The 23,764-nt window shown below is 43.6% G+C and overlaps 1 long non-coding RNA gene across 1 annotated transcript in view; it reads right to left on the bottom strand.

Annotated features, from left to right (window-relative positions):
• The window catches only part of LOC132504413 (uncharacterized), a 93,044-nt gene that overhangs the window by 14,083 nt on the left and 55,197 nt on the right, over positions 1 to 23,764 (bottom strand). Inside the window, exon 4 of the long non-coding RNA XR_009534876.1 lies at positions 20,459 to 20,538. This is a non-coding gene — a long non-coding RNA (uncharacterized LOC132504413). The remainder of the gene's footprint in view (positions 1 to 20,458; positions 20,539 to 23,764) is intronic.

The raw sequence follows: 23,764 nt of genomic DNA, 5'->3' as shown, positions 1-23,764 counted from the left end.
GAGGTCCCGCCCCACGCTTGAACGTCGCCCCACCTAGGCCCCGCCCTATGCTCAAACGTCACCCCACCCTACCCTACACCCAGCCCCTGCCTAAGTTCCACCCCTTGCCTAAACTCCGCCCCCATAGCATAGGCTTTTTTTTCTTTTCTTTTTTCCTCTTTTACATTGGGGTTCTGTTTTACCTGGTTGATTCATTGTTTTTGATTCTTTTCTATTTTTATTTTTCCTAATAAATCTTTTATTTTTTGAATTTTATTTTATTCTTTATACTTTGTTAGTAATCTCTCCTTTTGGCTCCCCCCCTTTTTATTTTTTTTTTCCTGTTGTGGTTTTATTTTACCTTGTTGCAGTTGTTTCAATTACAGTTTTATTTTTCCTAATATATTTTTTATCTTTCTAATTTGATTTTGTTTTTTATTCTTTGATATTGTACTGCTCCTTTTTTTCTTTCTTTCTTCTTTTTTTTTCTACCATGCCACGAAGCTTGTGGGATCTTGGTTCCCGGGACAGAGGTCAGGCCCAAGCTCCTGTGGTGGGAGCTCCAAGTCCAAACCGCTGGACTAAGCGAGAACCTTAGACCCCAGGGAATATCAGAGTGAGGCCTCCCGGAGGTCTCCACCTCAGTACCACGACCCAGCTCTATCCAACTGCCTGCAAACTCCAGTGCTGGACGTCTCAGGCCAAACAACCAGTAAGGTTGACAGGAATACAGCATCACCCATCAAAAAGAAAAAAAATGAAACGACAAAAAAATTTGTTACAGACGAAGAAGCAAGGTAAAAACCTTCAAGACCAAATAAATGAGGATGAAATAGGCAACCTATCTGAGTAAGAATTCAGAGTAATGATACTAAAGATGATACAAAATTTCGGGAACAGAATGGAGAAAATACAAGAAACATTTAACAAGGATCTAGAAGAACTAAAGAGCAAACAGTGATAAACAACACAATTACTGAAATTAAAAATACTCTAGAAGGAATCAATAACAGAATAACTGAGGCAGAAGAACGGATAAGTGAACTGGAAGATAAAATTGTGGAAATAACTGCAAGGGAGCAGAATAAAGAAAAAAGAATGAAAAGAATTGAGGACAGTTTCAGAAACCTGTGGGACAACATTAAACGCACCAACATTTGAATTATAGGGGTCTCAGGAGAAGAAGAGAAAAAGAAAGGGTCTGAGAAAATATTTGAAGGGATTATAGTGGAAAACTTCCCTAACATGGGAAAGGAAATAGTCAATCAACTCTAGGAAGCACAGGGAGAGGGAGTACCATACAGAATAAACCCAAAGGGAAACACGTCAAGACACATGTTAATGAAACTATCAAAAATTAAATACAAAGAAAAAATACTAAAAGCAGAAAAGAAAAACAACAAATAACATACAAGGCAATCCCCATAAAGTTAACAGCTGATTTTTCAGCAGAAACTCTGCAAGCCAGAAGGGAGTGGCAGGACATATTTAAAGTGATGAACGGGAAAACCTACAACAAAGATTACTCTACCCAGCAAGGATCTCATTCAGATTCGACAGAGAAATTAAAACCTTTACAGATAAGCAAAAGTTAAGAGAATACAGCACCACCAAAGAAGCTTTACAACAAATGTTAAAAGAAATTCTCTAGGCAGGAAACAGAAGAGAAGGAAAAGACATACAATAACAAACCCAAAACAATTAAGAAAATGGTAATAGGAACATACATATCGATAATTACCCTAAATGTAAATGGATTAAATGCTCCAACCAAAAGACATAGACTGGCTGAATGGACACAAAAATAAGACCCATACATATGCTGTGTACAAGAGACCCACTTCAGACCTAGGGACACATACAGACTGAAAGTGAGGGGATGGAAAAAAGATATTCCATGGAAATGGAAATCAAAAGAAAGCTGGAGTAGCAATTCTCATATAAGACAAAATAGACTTTAAAATAAAGACTGTTACAAGAGACAAAGGACACTACATAATGATCAAGGGATCAATCCAAGAAGAAGATATAACATTTGTAAATATTTATGTACCCAACGTGGGAGCACCTCAATACATAAGGCAAATGCTAACAGCCATAAAAGGGGAAATTGACAGTAACACAATAATAGTAGGGGACTTTAACACCCCTCTTTCACCAATGGACAGATCATCCAAAATGAAAATAAATAAGGAAACACAAGCTTTAAATGACATATAAAACAAGATGGACTTAATCGATATTTATAGGACATTCCATCAAAAAACAACAGAATACACTTTCTTCTCAAGTGCTCATGGAACATTCTCCAGGATTGACCATATCGTGGGTCACAAATCAAGCATTGGTAAATTTAAGAAAATTGAAATTGTATCAAGTATCTTTTCTGACAACAACGCTATGAGACTAGATATCAATTACTGGAAAAAAAAATCTGGAAAAAATACAAACACATGGAGGCTAAACAATACGCTACGAAATAACCAAGAGATCACTGAAGAAATCAAAGAGGAAATCAAAAAATACCTAGAAACAAATGACAATGAAAACACGATGACCCAAAACTTATGGGATGCAGCAAAAGCAGTTCTAAGAGGTAACTTTATAGCGATACAATCCCACCTCAAGAAACAAGAAACATCTTAAATAAACAACCTAACCTTATGCCTAAAGCAATCAGAGAAAGAAGAAGAAGAACAACAAAAAACTCCAAAGTTAGCAGAAGGAAAGAAATCATAAAGATCAGATCAGAAATAAATTAAAAAGGAATGAAAGAAACAATAGCAAAGATGAATAAAACTAAAAGCTGGTTCTTTGAGAAGATAAACAAAATTGATAAACCATTAGCCAGACTCATCAAGAAAAAAAGGGAAAAGACTCAAATCAACAGAATTAGAAATGAAAAAGGAGAAGTAACAACTGACACTGCAGAAATACAAAGGATCATGAGAGAGTACTACAAGCAACTCTATGGCAATAAAACGGACAACCTGGAAGAAATGGACAAATTCTTAGAAAAGCACAACCTTCTGAGACTGAACCAGGAAGAAATAGAAAATATAAACAGACCCCTCACAAGCACTGAAATTGAGACTGTGATTAAAAATATTCCAACAAAGAAAAGCCCAGGACCAGATGGCTTCACAGGCGAATTCCATCAAATATTTAGAGAAGAGCTAACACCTATCCTTCTCAAACTCTTCCAAAATATAGCAGAGGGAGGAACACTCCCAAACTCATTCTACGAGGTCACCATCACCCTGATACCAAAACCAGACAATGATGTCACAAAGAAAGAAAACTACAGGCCAATATCTCTGATGAACATAGATGCAAAAATCCTCAACAAAATACTAGCAAACAGAATCCAACACCACATTAAAAGGATCATGCACCATGATCAACTGGGGTTTATCCCAGGAATGCAAGGATTCTTCAATATATGCAAATCAATCAATGTGATACACCATATTAACAAACTGAAGGATAAAAACCTTGATCAAAAATATGATCATCTCGGCCTTCCCTGGTGGCGCAGTGGTTGAGAGTCCACCTGCCAATGCAAGGGACGCGGGTTCGTGCCCCAGTCCGGGAGGGTCCCACACGCCACGGAGTGGCTGGACCTGTGAGCCATGGTCACTGGGCCTGCGCATCCAGAGCCTGTGCTCTGCAGCGGGAGAGGCCACAACGGTGAGAGGCCCGCGTACCACAAAAAAAAAAAAAAATGATTATCTCAATAGATGCAGAAAAAGCTTTTGACAAAATTCAACACTCATTTATGACAAACACTTTCCAGAAAGTAGGCATAGAGGGAACCTATCTCAACATGATAAAGGCCATATATGACAAACCCACAGCCAACATCGTTTTCAATGGTGAAACACTGAAACCATTTCCACTAAGATCAGGAACAGGACAAGGTTGCCCACTCTCACCACTATTATTCAACATAGCTTTGGAAGTTTTAGCCACAGCAATCAGAGAAGAAAAAGAAATAAAAGGAATCCAAATCAGAAAAGAAGAAGTAAAACTGTCACTATTTGCAGATGACATGATACATGATTCTTTAGAGAATCCTAAGATGCTACCAGATAACTACTAGAGCTAATCAATGAATTTGGTAGAGTAGCAGGATACAAAATCAATGCACAGAAATCTCTTGCATATACACTAACGATGAAAAATCTGAAAGAGAACTTAAGGAAACACTCCCATTTACCACTGCAACAAAAAGAATAAAATACCTAGGAATAAACCTATCTAAGGAGACAAAAGACCTGTATGCAGAAAACTATAAGACACTGATGAAAGAAATTAAAGATGATACCAACAGATGGAGAGATATACTATGTTCTTGGATTGGAAGAATCACTATTGTGAAAATGACTATACTACCCAAAGCAATCTACAGATTCAATGTAATCCCTATCAAACTACCAATGGCATTTTTCACAGAACTAGAACAAAAAATTGCACAATTTGTATGGAAACACAAAAGACCTTGAACAGCCAAAAAAATCTTGAGAAAGAAAAATGGAGCTGGAGGAATCAGGCTCCCTGACTTCAGACTATACTACGAAGCTACCACCCACAAAAATAAACTCAAAATGGATTAAAGACCTAAATGTAAGGCCAGACACTATAAAACTGTTAGAGGAAAACATAGGCAGAACACTCTATGACATAAGTCAAGCAAGATCCTTTTTGACCCACCTCCTAGAGAAAGGGAAATAAAAACAAAAATAAACAAATGGGACGTAATGAAACTTAAAAGCTTTTGCACAGCAAAGGAAATCATAAACAAGATGAAAAGACAACCCTCAGAATCAGAGAAAATATTTGCAAACAAAGCAACTGACAAAGGATTAATCTCCAAAATATACAAGCAGCTCAATATCAAAGAAACAAACAACCCAATCCAAAAATGGGTGGAAGACCTAAATAGACATTTCTCCAAAGAAAATATACAGATTGCCAACAAACACATGAAAGGATGCTCAACATCACTAATCATTAGAGAAATGCAAATCAAAACTACAATAAGGTATCACCTCCCACCAGTCAGAATGGCCATCGTCAAAAAGTCTACAAACAATAAATGCTGGAGAGGGTGTGGAGAAAAGGGAACACTCTTGCACTGTTGGTGGGAATGTAAGTTGATACAGCCACTGTGGAGAACAGTACGGAGGTTCCTTAAAAAACTAAAAATAGAACTACCACATGGCCCAACAATCCCACTACTGAGCATATACCCTGAGAAAACCATAATTTAAAAAGAGTCATGTTCCCCAATGTTCACTGCCGCACTATTTACAATAGCCAGGACATGGAAGCAACCTAAGTGTCCATTGACAGATGAATGGATAAATAAGATGTGGCACATATATACAATGGAATATTATTCAGCCATAAAAAGAAATGAAATTGAGTTATTTGCAGTGTGGTGGAGGGATCTAGAGATCTGTCATACAGAGTGAAGTAAGTCAGAAAGAGAAAAACAAATGCTGTATGCTAACACATATATACGGAATCTAAAAATAAAAAGGTTCTAATGAACCTAGGGGCAGGACAGGAATAAAGACACAGACGTAAAGAATGGACTTGAGGACATGGGGGGGGGAAGGGTAAGTTGGGACAAAGTAAGACTAGCATTGACATATATACACTACCAAATGTAAAATAGATAGCTAGTGGGAAGCAGCCGCATGGCACAGGGAGATCAGCTCGGTGCTTTGTGTCCACCTAGAGGGGTGAGATAGGGAGGGTGGGAGGGAGACATAAGAGGGAGGGGATATGGGGATATACATATAGCTGATTCACTTTGTTATAAGCAGAAACTAACACAACACTGTAAAGCAATTATACTCCAATAAAGATGTTAAAAAAAAGATGTGGTGTTTATAGTAAATGGAATATTACTCAGCCATAAAAAAGAATGAAATATTGCCATTTGCAGCAACATAGATGGACCTAGAGAATATTATACTTAAGTGAAGTAAGTCAGACAGGGAAAAACAAATATTAAATTATATCACTTATATGCAGAATCTAAAAATAATACAAATGTATCTATATGCAAAATAGAAACAGATGTAGAAAAGAAATTTATGGTTACCAAAGGGGAAAGTGGGGGGGTGGGGGGTGAAATTAGGAGTATGGGATTAACAGACACAAACTACTATATATAAAATATATGAGCAACAAGGATTTATTTTATAGCACAGGGAACTATATTCAATATCTTATAATAACCTATAATGGAAAATAATCGGAAAAATATGTGTGTATATATATTATGTGTGTGTGTGTGTGTGTGTGTGTGTGTGTGTGTGTGTGTGTGTGTATAACTGAATTACCTTGCTGTGCACCTGAAACTAACACAATATTATAAATCAACTATATTTCAATTTTAAAAATGCCGTATATACATACAATAGATTATTAAACCATAAAAAGGAAGGCAATTCTGATACATGCTACAACATGGATGAATCTTGAAGACATCATGCTAAATGAAATAAGCCAGACACAAGAGATCAAATATTGTAATGATTCCACTCATATAAGTTACAGAGAGTGTAGTTAAATTTGCAGAAACAAAACGTGGAATAGAGGTTATCAGGGGCTGGGAAAGTGGAGAATATGCAATTGCTTAACGGGTAGAGAATTTCAGTTTGGCATGATGAAATATTCTGGAGATGGATGGTGATGGTTGTGCAATGATGTGAATGTACTTAATGCCACTGAACCACACACTTAAAGATGGTTAAAGGGACTTCCCTCGTGGTCCAGTGGTTAGGACTCCGTGCTTCCAATGCAGGGTGCCCGGGTTCGATCCCTGGTCCAAGAAGTGTATCCCGCATGCTGCAACTAAAGATCCTGCATGCCACAAGGAAGATCCTGCGTGCCATAACTAAGACTAGGCACAGCTAAATAAATATTAACGAAAAGAAGAAGAAGAAAAAATTGTAACTTTGTGTGGTGACAGATGGTAACTAGCCTTATCGTGGTGATCATTTTGCAATGTATACAAATGTTGAATCATTATGTTGTACACCTGAAACCAACATAACATTATACGTCAAATGTACTTCAATTTAAAAAAAAAAGAAAATTTAACTTAGAAAATAAAAATTAAAACTAAAAATTAAAAATAGAAAATAATAGTATTCCTCATTATAAACACCTACATATTCCAATTTCCATAAGAGAAATATATCGTAGAAAAAGAAGAAATGGTAAATTTTATGTTATGTATGTTTGGCCACAATTTTTTAAAAAGGCAGGAGAATATATCCATGTTTTTCACTGCCTCCGGGTCTTTTTCTAAAGGAAGCCCTCTGGGTGTCATCATGGCTAAGTGAGGCAATGGTTAGTGACTAAAGTAGCCAGTGATGTGCTGGTAAATATTTAACAACTGGCTCTCCAACAAGAACAAAAAACACTTGTGCGCAAATATTGGTATATAAGTTTATTATAACTTTTACTGATATAAAGGATGTGAGTCACCCAATTTACTATTACTTCTACTACTACTACTAAAACATACAACACTCTTTATTTTAAATTCCACATAGCAATTGATTTTCACAGAATAATTTCATTGACTTGCCAAACTCTTGTGTCTGCAGCCAACAACGGTTGCAGTTGATGAGCAAGTACAGTTCTGCCATGAACGGTGGTTGATATTTTCATGTAATAAGAAAAAAGGGAAATGACGAAAATATTCATTCATTAATGATGTGAGCAATTTTTTTTGATGAATCAGATGAAGGTTTTTGAATGCTGGAAGAACATGTCCTCGTTTTCTTATGTTATTCACAATGTAACAGCCACAGGCACAATGCACTTTTAAGCTTATCTACATTATTATTGTCTCCACCATGTTGTTACATGGCTGTTACACCTAGCCAATCAATAAGACAGTATTTTTAAGCCTCGATTTGTAGCATTTGCTGCTTTTCATGGTGTAAATACTCCCACTGTGGCTGATTTCAATCTACCAATGTGAAGTCACTTAAAGGTGGAGTTGGGGAGGTGTATGCAGGGACAACCACTGTATAGTATTTCCACATAATAGACATAGATTGATAGATACACAGACAGTAAGATATACTAAAATTATCAGAATGTGATGAGTTTTTAGTATTACATGTTTTAAATGTAATTTAGTTAGTTGTAGGTTTATATAATTTAATTTTTTAAATAGCCGTGTTTAACAAAATTCCTGAAAATTTAGCAATCGGCTCTCACAGGCCAGGACCTGCCGGGTTTGGCAAACCATGAAACACCTTGTTTCTCGATGGGAATTAAGGAACCATGGAAGAGCTCTCCACCTCTATTGCAATCCCAGGAAGCAAGGAACTTAGGGGTCCTGGTCACACTGGAACTCACGACGTCTCTCTCGGTTTTTCTTTATTTTCTTTGTGTGTCCATGGATCTCACTACTTTCTGGTGCAGCATTCTCTGTACAGTATTTCTCACAGAATCCATTTTCTTCTCCATGTTTCCTCTGTGGCTCTCTTTGGTATTGTCATTTGTTTGTTTCTATTTCCCTGTTTCTTTTACTCTCATTGTCTTCCACGTGTTCCCCTTTCCCTTTTTCCATCCATCAGCACAAAACTTTTCAGCTGCCATTTTCCACGGTTTTTGCCAATCTTCCCCCTCTTTTTTCTTTTTTTTTTTTTAACATAGTGGTGGTGGCTTATGTTTAAAAGGAGGCCACAGGAATCCACGTCTGTCAGAACTGTGAGGAAACCTACAGCAGACAGACTTCTGGGGCATTTTCTTCCTAATTTTCTGATACTCGATACAGCATTTGAATGAACTCAAAACTCAGAGAGGGGGAAACTCTACAGGATGTATCTTAAGTGAGATCCTTGGGGTGGCTGCCCATTTAATGGGATTTCATCAGTGAGAAAAGCATAGCACAGGAGGAACTGGTGGAAAAAGTTAGTAAGCCCAAGAGAAGGTCCGTGACCCCACTGGCTCATGCACTCTGAGACTCTGAGCTGATCTCTGCCCCATCCTGCTGTCCAACAGGAAGTCTCTCTGGACTCCTTGGCCTCAACAGAGTTGAGGGAGGCACGGGGGGTGGGGGACAGGGAGACCAGCTGTCTCAGGTCGTCTTTACACCTAGAACCGCTCTGCTGTCATTTCTGCCCATTTTCACAGACAGCACTCTGTGTAGCTGCTACCTTCTCACAGAGTTGCAGGTGGGAAGTGGGATGCAATACCTCGGCCTCCTAGCCCCAGCCCTACCTGGAAATTTTTCTGCACCCCGACTTCAGCCCAGGAAGGGTCTACCCGGCAGTTCACCTGTGCTCTTCTCTCCTCCCCAAATCTCAACAACAGACTCTCTAGGAAAAAAGCCCTGGTTTGTAGTGTTTGCCAACTTCTATGGTGAATACACTGCTACCACGGTTGATTTCAAGCTACTGAACGTGGAGTTGAGAAGAAATGTCCAGAGTCGGTTCTCAGGAACAGGTGCAGGCCCGCTCAGGCACACCCCTGGATGTTGAGGTCACTGCCTATTGATGGTCAAAGCCACACTTTCAGAATTTAAAATCCTTCTCTGTCTTAAAAACCCAGCTCTTAACAACAGAAGCCTTGGCTTTCAAGACTTTTCCCCTTGCTGTGCACCTATTTTATTTTACCTACTTTAGGATTCTGAGCTAAGACTGTCTCTTTGTCAGCTCTCTCCTGAGGGTAGTGCATTTAGGATCCTACCCCTGTGTCCCCAGTGGTAGGATAAGGTCAATGGGTACAAGAAAGCCTGGAGAAAGAGAAACCTCAATTATTATCTCAAAATATTATCCATCATACACTTATAACTTTTTCTAGTGTTTGAAATAGCAACTGTACTGCCAATAGAGGCTACATTAAGAAACCTCTATCAAACTTGGTATGAAATTAGAGGAAAGGCCAGTTACTAGGCCCTCTCCTTGAATGAAGGAGGGAGGGAAAGTGTAGGGCGAGAGAGGGAGGGGGTGAGGGAGAGAAGAGAGAGATAATGGAAACGGAGGGAGGAAGGGGAAGTAGAGGGACAGTAGGAGGAAGAAAATTCCCACAGTTACCAAAAATGTCATATATTTTGTTTACATTTAACAAATCAATGGTTTCAGCACACGCACTTGCTAAGTACAGCTGTGTGCCTAACCTCATTTGAAGCTGTCATAAGACTCAATCAGAGATCTTGCAGAAGGTGAGGCCCAGGTCCCGAGGGGCCCTCCCTAAACACCCACCAGGGGCTCTGCTGCTCGTGGCCACTGGGGGAATGGGACTGGCATCTAGTCAAAGCTAAGTCATTGTTCCCACTGCCTCCCCTCTTCCCTGCCCCTCCTGAGACCTAGGGGCAGAGTTTTGTACCCCACCCCAGCTTCCAATCTGGTGGGAGACCCTGGCAGTGAGAGAGCTGTGGTGCAGATGCTCTGGTCCTTTGATGCCAGACCCTGAGGTGTCTAAGACCCCACCTGTTAAATGAAAGGTAAGAGAATCTTAAACATCAGTATATCTTCTGATCACTTGCAAATTTCCTTTCCCCTCCCTCTTACTCTGACAGACAGGAGACTGTCTGAGGTACCTCAAAGCGTCTTTCACTTTAAACAGTGAGAAATAATTAAAAGAAGTGACAAAGATGTCAGATTCCAATTAATCTAACCGCTGATGACTTTTGGACCCTGCGAATCAGGCATCGACTTCTCTGTCTACTAGTTGCATGACTTTGCAAACGTTGCTTGGTATCTCTTAGCTGTGGTTCCCTCGTTTGTAGTGGAAATGATGCTTACGCTGTAAGGTCAATGTAAGGAGTAAGTGACATTTTATGTAAAAGAGTGATATGCAAATTAGCGGGGTTTATTTTGGCTTCTTTTTGTGCCCTTTGATTGCTCCCCTCTCCAACGCCCCCTATCTTAGTCCTCTCTCTAAAAATAGTCACTATTAGCAATATACTATATATGCTTCCAGGCTTTTCTCCTAGGAGTTGCCCATAGAAAAGATATCTGTGTTTTAACATAAGCGATGTATCTATTGTTTCGCTTAACAATACGGCTTAGACAATTCTTTATGTCAGTACGATTAGGTCCACCTCATTTTAGAAAATTGCAGCATGGTCTTCCATAAAAGGGGTGCACAATTTTTTATTTAGTCATTCCTCCTTTTATGAATATTTCTGTTGTTTTGAATTTTTCACTGTTATAAATAACATTACAACGAAGAAGATCCTTGTACTTGCTTCCTTCAGCACATGGTTTAAGTTTCTCTCTGGGGTAGCTATTAACAGTAGAACTTTGGGGTGATGGGTTATAAAAAGTGACCTCTTAAGTGGCTGTACTCACACCCATATTCCCTCCAGCTGTGTATGAGTATACTGAACGAATGTGAATTTCCTCCATTAAAGTGAGGTTGACACAACATTGTAAAGCAATTATACTCCAATATAGATGTTTAAAAAAATATATTCACTATCTAATGTACAGTTGAAGGAGAAAAATTAAAAGATGCCCAACTGTAAAAAAAAAAAAACAACTGAGGTTGAGCACCAGTTTACATAAATGTTGACCATTTTTATTATTTCTTCTGTGAATTACCAGTTTATATACCCTTGGCCCATTTTTCAATTAGATCTTTTTTCTTTCTTTAAATGATGTGTTAATTCTAATCCTTTGTTTTTAGTTGTTGTTCGTCAAAACTAGAGTTCTATACAGACCATTGTTATCATTATTCAGCAATGATTTCCTCAAAGACAGAGACGCATTTTGTTTATCTTTTAACCACAGCATCAGCAAAGAGCCTCACCCAGAACTGCCCTCCATGAATGTTAGTGGACTGCATTATTGAAAAAGCCGCTTCTGTCGGTCAGAAATCATACTAGTTGTTTTGACGATCAGGTAAAAGGGGAATTGGTTAAGCAGGTTTTGAAGTGCAAAAAGGTCAGGCAAGAACACGAGGTCGCACAGATATACTCACTGCAGGAAGCAGCTTCCACCCTGGGGTGGGCGTTAGTAGAACCTGGAGCCAGAGGAGGGGCCGGGCTGGTGCTGGTGTTTGTGAAGCGAGGGCGGCCGGGGTGGGAAACCTGGAAACTGGAACTTCAGGCTTCTAGAATCAACTGTAGCGGCCAAGGTGGAGACTGCTTGGGTGATAAGCAGTACAGGAAATGGGCAGAGCCGCCCCTCTAGCGCCCCCTTTGGCAGGGCTGAGTACAGCAGAGGTTGAGCTGACAGCTTAGTAACTGGAATAACTCTTAAATCAGGAGACTTTTGTCTATGGGTGAAGATGCCCAGGGCTATGCTTTGATGACTTCCTCCCTCTTTTTACATTGCCTGAGAGTGCTCAAAGGAAATGTGAGTGTGGCACGTGAGCATCACAAGGGTCTGAGGCACTCGGAGCCCTGCCTGGACGAGGCCACCCTCATCCAGCGCAGGGAATCACACGCACATCCACACGGAGAAATCCACTCTCACACCTCGGGCCAGCGCAGGAGGAAATGGGAGAGCGCACTGGCTGTGGCTCAGACCTCACAGCCGGGACCCTGGGGGGAAGATACAGAGAGGCCCTTTACGTCTGTAGGAGGCACGCACATCCCGCTGGTGATCTGACCCGGCTCCCAGGGCAAACGCCGGACGCTGGCCTCAGATGATTTAATGACAAGGAGAAATAGAGAACTTTCAGTGATTTCTTACACCCCTGCCTACCCCTTCTCCAAAGAAACACTGATTATGCTGAGGCTGGGAGAAGACTTCCTTGTTAGTAAGACATTAACGCCCTGGCTCAAACCTGAGATCTGTGTTTTCCTTTTTAAGTCAGAATCTAAATAAATGAAAGTGTTCTTTCCTGCATGCCTCTTCGGCTGACGCGGAACAGTTATCGCCGACCTATCGCACTGCTGCAGACAGGTGGATAACAGATTGCCACGTGGCTCAGGAAAGGAGGATACATTTCTACTACTCCAGGAAGAGTAACCATCTGCAGACACAGCTCTGATTCCCCCAGAAGGAAGTCAAGAATAGACGGAGTAGAGGCTATACTAACTTCTCCTCTTAGCCGCCATGCCCTTCCAAATGCTTTGCATCTCTCTCTCATGCCAAGGCAGGTAGCACTATTCAGCACTGTCACCAACAGAATCCACCCTGGGGGTTATAGTAAAGGACAGTGCTGACTTCTGCTCCCACCCCGCTTCTACCTCTTTGCAACAGGTAGTGTCCCCTCAGACCTCTGGGGAGTATGATGTGCTTTCCTGCTGGCCCCTGGCTACATGGCACCCTGACCCCCACCCCAGCCCCACCCCGCGGTCAGGTCCTCTCTTCCTGGGCAGAGTTTTGTGCTCCAGACCATTCTCTCACTCCATCCTCCTAGTGAACCATAACCAGTTTCCTATCTCAGTCTACTAGGTCTCTGTCCTCTGTTTCCCAAGGGCTTGACTGGTTATCTCAAAAGGCAGGGATGGGAGGGAGTGCTGCAATTCAATGCACAACAGAAATTGGAGGTGGAGCCTTTCTTCAGACCATGGGCGTAACCTACGTTAAGTGTTAGCTACAGTGAATTCACTGTTAGCTACAGTGAATTCCACCAAATTCTGTGGACCCCCATGACAAACCAGCACCTCCACTACTCCCTGAGTGCAAATGGTGAGTGGATCGTTGATGAGCATTGTGTTACAGCAGCTGGGAGAGGTAGCACGGGGAATACCTACAGGCACTGTCAATTACAACGGAAGCTAATGAGACTCAACAAAGAATGCGGAAGATCGGCCACCTGCACGCAGAAGCAGCGCACTTCAGAGCTGTAAACGCAGGCCAGCAGCTCTGCCAAATACAGTCAGGAGACAAGAGCACCTCTCCAGCAGAGCAAGAGAAGGAGGTGTCTTTAGAGTTTCGGCCCGGTGCATCCTGAGGACAGGAACTTTCTTTTTTTTTTTTTTTTTTTTTGCGGTACGCGGGCCTCTCACTGTTGTGGCCTCTCCCGTTGCGGAGCACAGGCTCCGGATGCGCAGGCTCAGCGGCCATGGCTCACGGGCCCAGCCGCTCCGCGGCATGTGGGATCTTCCCGGACCGGGGCACGAACCCGCATCCCCTGCATCGGCAGGCGGACTCTCAACCACTGCGCCACCAGGGAAGCCCAGGAACTTTTTTTAAATGACCTATTTTATCACATCATGACTGACTGCCTGTTAGAAGGATGGTGCTCTGTATGAATTCTAGAACTGGGAGAGGAAGCCAACGAGTAACTACTGGTCAGTGTTTATCCTGTGCTGCAAATACTATTTGACAGGTCACTGGGTCAAATAAAAGCCAACATTTACAGGACACTTACTATATGTGCCAGGCCAGAGGTAAGTAAGCTTTATGTCCACGCTCTCCTTTAATCCTCACAAGCACATGATGAGGTAGGTTTATCCATCAGCCTTTTGCGAGTTTGATTACTGGGGATCAGTCTCCCAAAGCCTGATTTGCTCTTGGGGATCTGATGATACTGAGTATCTGAACTTGCAAAGCTAAGAGTTGGAATCGTGGTGACTCTGCTAACATACAGCCACCCTGAGGGTGCCAGGCTGAAACAGATGGCTTGACTCTCTTAAATTTCTTGATTACCAAAGAGATCACCTGTTCCACCCCTTGGTTGACCTGGGCAGCTAATCAAAGTCGTGCTTTCCTTGCAAGATGTGAGGCTCCAAATGTGCAAAACCCAGGTTGGAACAGAGACGTGATACATGGAGTTCAAACACGACAGTCTCTGCAGAAACTCAAACTGTTTCCATCATACACGTGTTACTTTCATGCTTTATTTTCAGAAATAGAAACATAATGCATTCCACCAGAGACAGGTGACATGTCTCAAACAGCTTGCAAGGGACAAAAGTGGGTGTGGGGTGGAGAATGTATTGGCAAAGATTCTAACTGCCCAGGAAAGGAGAGGAATCCCCTCTCCCCGCACCCCAAAAAAACCCGGCATTTTGATGGAACATTTGAAACTTGAACCATTGATACTATAATCTTACTACAAAGTGTAAATATCTAAAAGGAGAGAATGATAATCATTCTGACATTATACAGCTTTCAGCCGAATTTCAGACTGAGCTGATGACTCCTGAGCTGATTGCCTGTGGCACGTGGAACACCCATCCACCGCCCTCACATAATCTAAACCAGCAGGGGCAGGAGAGGCTGGCGTGCTGTTTTTGCACTAAGGTGAAAGTAGCTGGCGAAGCGGGTCTGGTTTGGTAAGTAAACACTTTATTGTAGCTCTCAAATGTAAAGCCAGGCCTGGCAATTTTCTTTGCTAGTAAAATATTCCTACCCTCTTCCAGACACCGATATTGATCTAAGAGGTATATGCTTATAGTAACAAAAGTATAATATGTGGGGATTGAAGATAAAACTTGTACATGGTACATACCTATGACCTGAAAGACAGTGACTGCCTCCAAATGTATACATCTGGATGAATGAATGGAGACCCCAGGATGCTGCATCGACATGGATATATTTTTAAACTATTAAATATATATATATTTATAGTCATTTATACATATTTAGTATATACATTTTTAAAATACTCCTTTTCCTTCCAATCCATGTCTCCTTGAAATTCATGAGGATGCAGTGTCCTGGGGTCCTCATTCATTCATATCTCCCCTTTCTCCTCAGTCAGATAAGATTATAAACAATGAGCAGAGTATTCGTGGTATTTTAGTTTAAGGATATGGGGAGGGGTACAAAAGGGCATCTATTTCTAAGACTGTCTCCGCACACAGGGACAGAATCCTTCCAACAACTATTCCAACTGTCTCTTTCAATCAAACCAAGCCTGGTGATCCGTCCTCACCCCAGTGTGATTGTAACATCTAATCCTACCAGCTCTTCCTGGCTGTGTGGACAGAAAACATCGATCAGTCTGACCAAAAGCTACACCCAGAGTAATTCTGGGAATTTTCCTGTTGAAATTATTTTAAGAAGCAGGTTCAGAAGGTTGGCAATGGGGCTTCCCTGGTGGCGCAGTGGTTGGGAGTCTGCCTGCCGATGCAGGGGACACGGGTTCGTGCCCCGGTCTGGGAAGGTCCCACATGCCGCGGAGCGGCTGGGCCTGTGAGCCGTGGCTGCTGAGCCTGCGCGTCCGGAGCCTGTGCTCCGCAGTGGGAGAGGCCACAGCAGTGAGGTACCGCAAAAAAAAAAAAAAAAAAGAAGGTTGGCAATGACAAATTGAATGAAAGTTTGGATGAGTCCATGGATCAGTGAAAACAATTTATAGGCAGAAAATGTTTTTTTTTAATTTTACATTTTTTTAGATGTTTTTAATGATTATTAAAGTAATACAGCTCATTGCAGAAAATACAGCAAAGCACAAAGAAAAACAAGAAGAATCAACAATAACCCTCCTCCGACCTTGGCTGTGAACAGCTTTTTCAACCTAAAGCTAAATGAATCTGGAGCTAACTGAATCTTCCAGGATCGAGAAATGTCCTTAAGTGTTCTGGCATCTGCCCTTCACTCCAAGAGTTGCCCATCCACAGTCCCAAAACCCATGTTGACCCTTCCTGCGCCAGCCTTAGTCTTGGGCAGAATTGGTAGCCCCTGTAAAGTGAATGTCCAGGGTCCCCAAGGAGGCTTCTGCCCAGATATACTGTTTCAATCTGCTCCCCAGAACCAGAACTCAGGAAACAGCACTTGTTATTTCACAGTGAAATCTGGCTAAGTATATACACTCACTGCCTTACATTCATTCGCACTAAAATGTAAATAAGGTCTGTGTGATGTTTCTACAAGGAGAAAGGGGGATACCCCAGAACTAGGCATCTGAGTTAGGAAGCAGGATGCCATGAATGACAGTCCTCATTCAGGAACGAGCCATTCTAATGTCAGGCAGCCCTTCTTGTTAGTGACTCTTTTAAAGCCTAAATGGATCCTGTCGTAACCTGAAACACGGCCATTCTTAGAACAAAAGCCACCTAAGGGGGCTTGTCTTCCAGTGAATTGCGCTATGGTACCTCCATCACCTGGGAGAGCTGGCCCGGCACACGAAAGTCAAATCACAGACGTCATTTCTTTTCTACCTTCTTCTCCGTTGAAAATAGCCTCTTTGTCTCACGTTTCCTGACTGTTCAAATGAATTCAAAATACGAGGCAGCCCTATCAGGCCAAGCTGTCCAGTTTCACATGAGAATTTCTCATCTTTCCAAAGCCCACAGGCTTCTCAGTTTGTTTTCATGTTTGAATTAGACATGGTTGTGGGGTCATTGAACCCCAAAGTAATTAAAGCCCTTAAATTATCTTTGAGAAAGAGTCATCGTGTGTATTTATTAAATAAAATTATCTAGTGTCTTCTTTCGGATGCTTTTACAGTGAACAAATTCCCTTGTTTCCTGGGAATTCTTTGATGTTCCAAAAGCTTCTGGCACATTTTACATGAGACGTTTCTAGGCTCTTCTTCCCTAGAAACAGGAAGTTGACAAAAAGCTCCGAACATTTATTTTAGTTCCCAAAATTGGGATGGGAGATGTCCAATAGGTTCTAAAAATAGTAAAAGCCCTTCAGCATGAATTTGGTCTTTACCAACAGAGTCAACGGATTTAAATTTTGTCCGAAATTTGTCCAAAACCCACCTGGTTAGGTCTGGAGACATCTTCCCACTCAATATTCTTAGCCATGAAAATATTACACCTGGAAAATTGCTTTATTTCTGTTCCTTGATAGGATGAATCATTACAACAACAACAAACATTCTTGACAAAAAAAACTCGCTGTCACTGAACCATCCTATCCTCTCTGTTGTAACAGGAATTGGCACATTACTGTCCGTGGGCCATATGCGCCTGGTTGCCTGTTTCGTTTTTTGGGTTTTTTAAATACTTTGTTGAGGTGAAATTTAAATAACAGAAAATTAACTGTTTTAAAGGAAACAATGCAGAGGTAATTAGTACATTCACAGTGTTGCACAACCACCACCTCTACCTAGTTCCAAAACATTTCCATCCTTCCAAAGCGAAATCCTGTACCCAGGGGCTTCCCTGTGTGGCGCAGTGGTTAAGAACCTTCCTGCCAGGGGCTTCCCTGGTGGTGCAGTGGTTGAGAATCCACCTGCCAATGCAGGGGACACGGGTTCGAGCCCCGGTCTAGGAAGATCCCACATGCCGCGGAGCAACTGGGCCCGTGAGCCACAACTACTGAGCCTGCGCGTCTCGAGCTTGTGCTCCGCGACAAGAGAGGCCACGATAGTGAGAGGCCCGCGCACCGCGATGAAGAGTGGCCCCCGCTTGCCACAACTAGAGAAAGCCCTCGCACAGAAACGAAGACCCAACACAGCCATAAAAAAATAAATTTAAATCATATGGGCTTCTAAGAAGACCTCTGGGAAAAAAAAAAAAAAGAATCCACCTGCCAATATAGGGGACATGGGTTCGAGCCCTGGTCCGGGAAGATCCCACGTGCCACGGAGCAACTAAGCCCGTGCGCCACAACCACTGAGCCTGTACTCTAGAGCCCACGAGCCACAACTACTGAAGCCCTCGCGCCTAGAGCCCGTGCTCCGCAACAAGAGAAGCCACCGCAATGAGAAGCCCGCGCACTGCAACAAATGGTAGCCCCTGCTCGCTGCAACTAGAGAAAGCCAGCACACAGCAACGAAGACCCAACACAGTCAAAAAATAAATTAATTTTAAAAAGAAGTCCTGTACCCATTAAGCAATGTCTCCTCATTCCCTCCTCCCCCAGTGCTTGGCAACCACCAATCTGTGTTCTGTCTCTACTTATTTATTTATCATTTATGTGAAATCTCCAGATTTATTTATTCTGGAGGTTTCCTATAAATGAAATCACACAATATGTAGCCTTTGTGTCTGGCTTCCTTCATTTAGCATAATGGTTTGAAGGTTCATCCACACTGTGGCATGTGTCAGTACTTCATTCCTCTTTATGGCTGAATGATATTCTCTTGCATGTGTACACAAGGATTTGTTTACCCATTGATGGACATTTGGGCTATTTCCACCTTTTAGCTATTGTGAATAGTGCTGCTATGAACCTGTGTATATGTACTTGTTTGGGTCCCTGTTTTCAATTATTTTGAGTATATGTCTAGGAGTAGAATTGCTGGGTCATATGGTAATTCTATGTTTAACTTTTAGAAGAACTATCAAACTGTTTTCCACAGTGGCTACACCATTTTATTTACACTATTTTATTTATATACACCATTTTAATTCCTGCCAGCGATGTATGACTTCCAATTTCTCCACATCCTTGTCCACATCCTTGTTTTCCTTTTTTAAAAATTGTTATCGCCATCCTAGTGTCATCACCTGTTTTTGTGAATAAAGTTTTATTGAGACAGCCGTGCCAACTCATTTACTTGTCTATGGCTGCTTTTGCTACAATGGCAGAGGCTGTATGTCCCACAAACCTAAAATATTTACTATCTGGTCCTTTGAGAAAAAGTTTGCTGAACTCTATTTTAGAAGATTAGCCCTTTTTTTTCTTTGTCATTTTATTTCACAGCTCCCCAGAATAAGACCAAATAATACTGCTGTGACCTTGGGTGAGTTAACTTATTTTCAATCTTAAATTTCCTTATCTATAAAAAGATATGATAGGACTAGTTGATTTCCAAGTTCTCTTCTGGAATTTTATAATAATCTGATAAACTATGGTACTTCCAAAATGGGTAATTAATTTGCAGTTCATGCTTTCTTATGTAGTCTGTAACTTGCTCAGCTATCTTTTGGCTTAAACGAATGCGTGCCTCTGTTATCTCTTTGATCTATTCATTATACAAACAGGGAACAGCAGTCAATGCCTAGCTCACGGTTCTTTCTCTGTACCAAGTTGCAATGATGTGGTAGGGTTCTCTAGGAAGGTAGGAACAAACTATCAAGTGGAAATTCCTGGTTCCTCTAGTGAGGAGAAAAGAATCCTGTCAAAACTGAATGGTGTCATTGGTGGTTTCTTAAATACACAGCTGTGCCCAATTTAAGACCAAGTTCTCTTTCTCCAGCTCCTCAAGCTGACGAGGATGTGGCAGGAAGAAAACAAAGAGAAAGAGACGGAGTGGGGAAGAAAGAATAGGTTATTTAATAACACTTCACTAAAGGAATGCTGGGGGCTTCCCTGGTGGCGCAGTGGTTGAGGGTCCGCCTGCCGATGCAGGGGACACGGGTTCGTGCCCCGGTCCGGGAGGATCCCACATGCTGCGGAGCGGCTGTGCCCGTGAGCCATGGCCGCTGAGCCTGCACGTCCGGAGCCTGTGCTCCGCAACGGGAGAGGCCACAGCAGTGAGGGGCCCGCGTACCGCAAAAAAAAAAAAAAAGGAATGCTGAAGTTGAACACTTCATATTAATAACCTGTTCCCCGCGTGAGAAGGCTGGGAGACAGAGCAAGCTACCTAAGCGGGCACCTCGACCTGAACACGTTCACCAAGAGCTGGATGTGGACGGGCCACCAATTTTCAAAATGGAGAAACAGAAGTGAAGGGCCTGGCCCGTACTCACCAGGGAAATTCATTGCAGAATATGGATGAGACCCCGGTGTCCTGACTCCAATCCAGGAAAAGGAGGAACGGGGGCAGCGTCTGCTCAGGAGAGGAAAGGAGATATTTTGACCCATCTGAGCGGTTGTAACTCGTCATGGTGAAAGGTACAGGGGGACATCCTGCTGGTTTGACCAGAATCAACGTTGCCTGCCACGATCAGGAAGGACCCATCTGTCCACAGGTAACTGTAAAACACACCTGGGCTCTCAGTCCCCGTGGGTCTCTGAGCTGGCCTGAGTGGAGCTGCACCACGGCCCGCGTACCGTGTCGCGGGTTACTCGTCACCTGGCTGAAGCCCCTGGTGAACAAAGTGCAAACACTCGGGAGAGGGCTCAGGAGGCTCATGTCCCTCCCTCCACACACACACGGGAGGAATCGGCAGGTGTCCTGGGCCAAGCGCGGGCAGTGCCCCGGCTGGCTTGGTCTCACCCAGCAGACCCACTTCCGTCACCAGCAGGTTCCGCCTGTGTATCCCCTGCGGTCCCGCCAGTGCCCTTCAGAGTTGGGGTGAGGTGGCCAATACCTGATATGGGGCTGTCACTACTATTCTGGAACATCCTCAACCTCAGAGTCACCAGCAAAGCCCACTGGGGTGGGGGAGGGAGAATAAGATGGAATCTGGGTGATAAGGTCTAACCTCTTCCTTTGTGCTTCCTCTAGTTCCGCTTGCTCATGGGTAGGGGGTGGGGCGCTCGTGCAGAGATGCTGCGCCCTGCACTGTGATCTGGAGTGTCAGCAGCACAGCTGTGCCCTTCCCTTGAGAACCTGCCCCCTCCCTGCTGACGAGATCCCTATACAGCAGCCCGGCCCACGGCCTGGGGGAGACCTTGGGCTCTAGATCGCAATCCTGCAGCTCTCCATTCTTTGATCAAAGAATAAAGCTTTCCTTTGCTTCTGAACCCAACTTGGTCTGGTTCTATTGGTGTGAAAGACACCGGGCAGAAGGACCCCTGCTGGGACCCGACTTGAAAGGGTTGGTAACAAAAGTCCATTTTTTCCTGCTTTATTAAGGTATGATTGATTGACAAATAAAAATTGTATACATTCAGGTTGTATAATATGATTATTCTTTTTCTTTTTTAGGTGTACAATGGGGCTTAATATATGTGTCCATCATGAAATGATTACCACGATCAAGTTCATTAACACATCCATCACCTCACAGAGTTACCATTGTTCTTCAAAGTTCATTTTCATTTTTAAAATCCAGGGTCACCTGTTTCCTATTCCACGCACCTTGAATCTCTTTCCGGTCCCACTCTGCTTCCTCCCCACACTTTGCAAAAGCTGTTTCCTCTGCTAGAAGGTGCAGGTCCTATTCTTTGGCCAACTTCTACAAACCTCTCAAGATCCAAGTCGAATGCCACCTCCTCCAGGTAGCCTTCCCCATTCTTTCCTGTCTCACTTTTACCATAGCGTGGATTGTACTGGAACATGCTTCCCGTTACTTCTTCCTTCACAGCTAGTCTGAGTCTCTGGAGGACGAGCACTGGCTCTCTTACCTCTGCTTCGCTCCCTTTAGCTCCGAGCCAGCATGCGGCAGGCACTCCATGAATGAAAGGATGAAGAAATGAATGAATGAAGTGCCTTCCTGCAAAGCTGAGCTCTGCCTGCTGCAGTTCCTCAGAAATCCCTTCCCTTGTAGCAGGGGAGCCTCTCCCTCTGAGAGCTCTGTCCCTGAGGCCCCCCTCACACACCGGATGCTCAGGGATTCAGCACACCTCCCTGCTGAGGCTCTGGGAGCGGACTCTTCTCATGGGTGCTCTTTCTTTTTTTTTTTTTTTTGCGGTACGCGGGCCTCTCACTGTTGTGGCCTCTCCCGTTGCGGAGCACAGGCTCCGGACGCGCAGGCTCAGCGGCCATGGCTCACGGGCCCAGCCGCTCCGCAGCATGTGGGATCTTCCCGGACCGGGGCAAGAACCCGTGTCCCCTGCATCGGCAGGTGGACTCTCAACCACTGCGCCACCAGGGAAGCCTCATGGGTACTTTTTGAAAGAGAGTATTGTCTCTGTTACACTGCTGGGCTGCTGTGAGCCTACACTGTCCTCATCTGGCTTTTCCTACCTCCGTTAAATGGTCATCACCTGCTCAGTCTCTCAACTGGAAACGCTTGCATGATTCTTTCCCTGAGTTTTCACCCCCACCAGTCACCAAATCCTTATGATGCCGCCTCAGTCATTTCTCTTCAATTCTCTGTCAATCGCCTGCCCTAGAGGAGGCCACGGATGAATTGGGAGGGTCTCCTAACTGCTCCCCCTGCATGAACCTATCCCCCCACCGCAGCATCTGAACATACTGCCTGAGGAAGTTTCTTCCAAACCAGTCCAACCGCATTGCTCTCCTCCTTAGTCCCCCCGACCCTGGCCCTGGGGATGGTCCAGGCCCCGGAGCACTGCACGTCCCTTCCGCGCAGCCTCATGTCCTCCCCAGGCAGCCTGTACCACGTGCAGCCCTGAGTGCTCACCAAGTCCTGGAAGCTCTGGGTCTTCTGTGACTCTGGCCTTTGCCTTTGTGGTGGTCTCTGTTTTGCCCTTCCTCGCACCCCTCCCTGGCTCAAAACCCGCTCTCTGTGTGGAGCGCCCCCCCGGGCCTCCTGCAGCTGAGCCACCCCTCCTCCTTCCACTAGTGTCACCACTCGCCACTCTGCACGCCCCTGCAGTATGGCTCTGTCCCCGGTTACACGTAAACTCCCAGAGGGCAGCGTCCTGCGTGCTACACTCACCTCAGGATCCCTCACAGCTCAGACCATGATTGGCCTTTAACTGAACATCTAAATCAGCTGGGTCCTTGGCCTTAGGCAGGCCTGACTGCTGTCAGAGGTTAAGGGAGCAAAGGGAGAAAAACAAACATATTGAATACCTGCCTTGTGCCAGCTAAGGGTCAGCCACGTATCTGCTAATTTTGCATGTGAAACAACATCATATCAAGCCCACCCCGACCTAGCATTGGTGATGGAAGCTGAGAGGGGTGAGGGGAGAGTTGGATGATGGTAGCAGCTGGAAGGCAACGGAGGGCAGCAGGCAGTGATAAAGGGGCACCCAGGCAACACTTGGTAGAATTACGGCACTCCTGGTTCTGTCTGCTGCGCAGCAGTCACCAAGCAGGAGCCCTGTCTCACTCTGGAAGGGCGCATTCGTGTCCCCTTCCTGGCTGACCCCTTGTGAGAGCATCATGGTATAATGGAAGGGGCAGGGGCTTCAGAGCCACGGAGACCTGGGCTCAAATCCCAGCTCAGCTATTGCTAGCTGTGTGATCTCAAGCAAAT

This window comes from Lagenorhynchus albirostris, chromosome 14, assembly GCF_949774975.1.
Source record: "Lagenorhynchus albirostris chromosome 14, mLagAlb1.1, whole genome shotgun sequence".
NCBI lineage: Eukaryota > Metazoa > Chordata > Mammalia > Artiodactyla > Delphinidae > Lagenorhynchus > Lagenorhynchus albirostris.
Note: the sequence above shows the minus strand (reverse complement) of the source record. Positions and strands in the feature narration are given on the sequence as shown.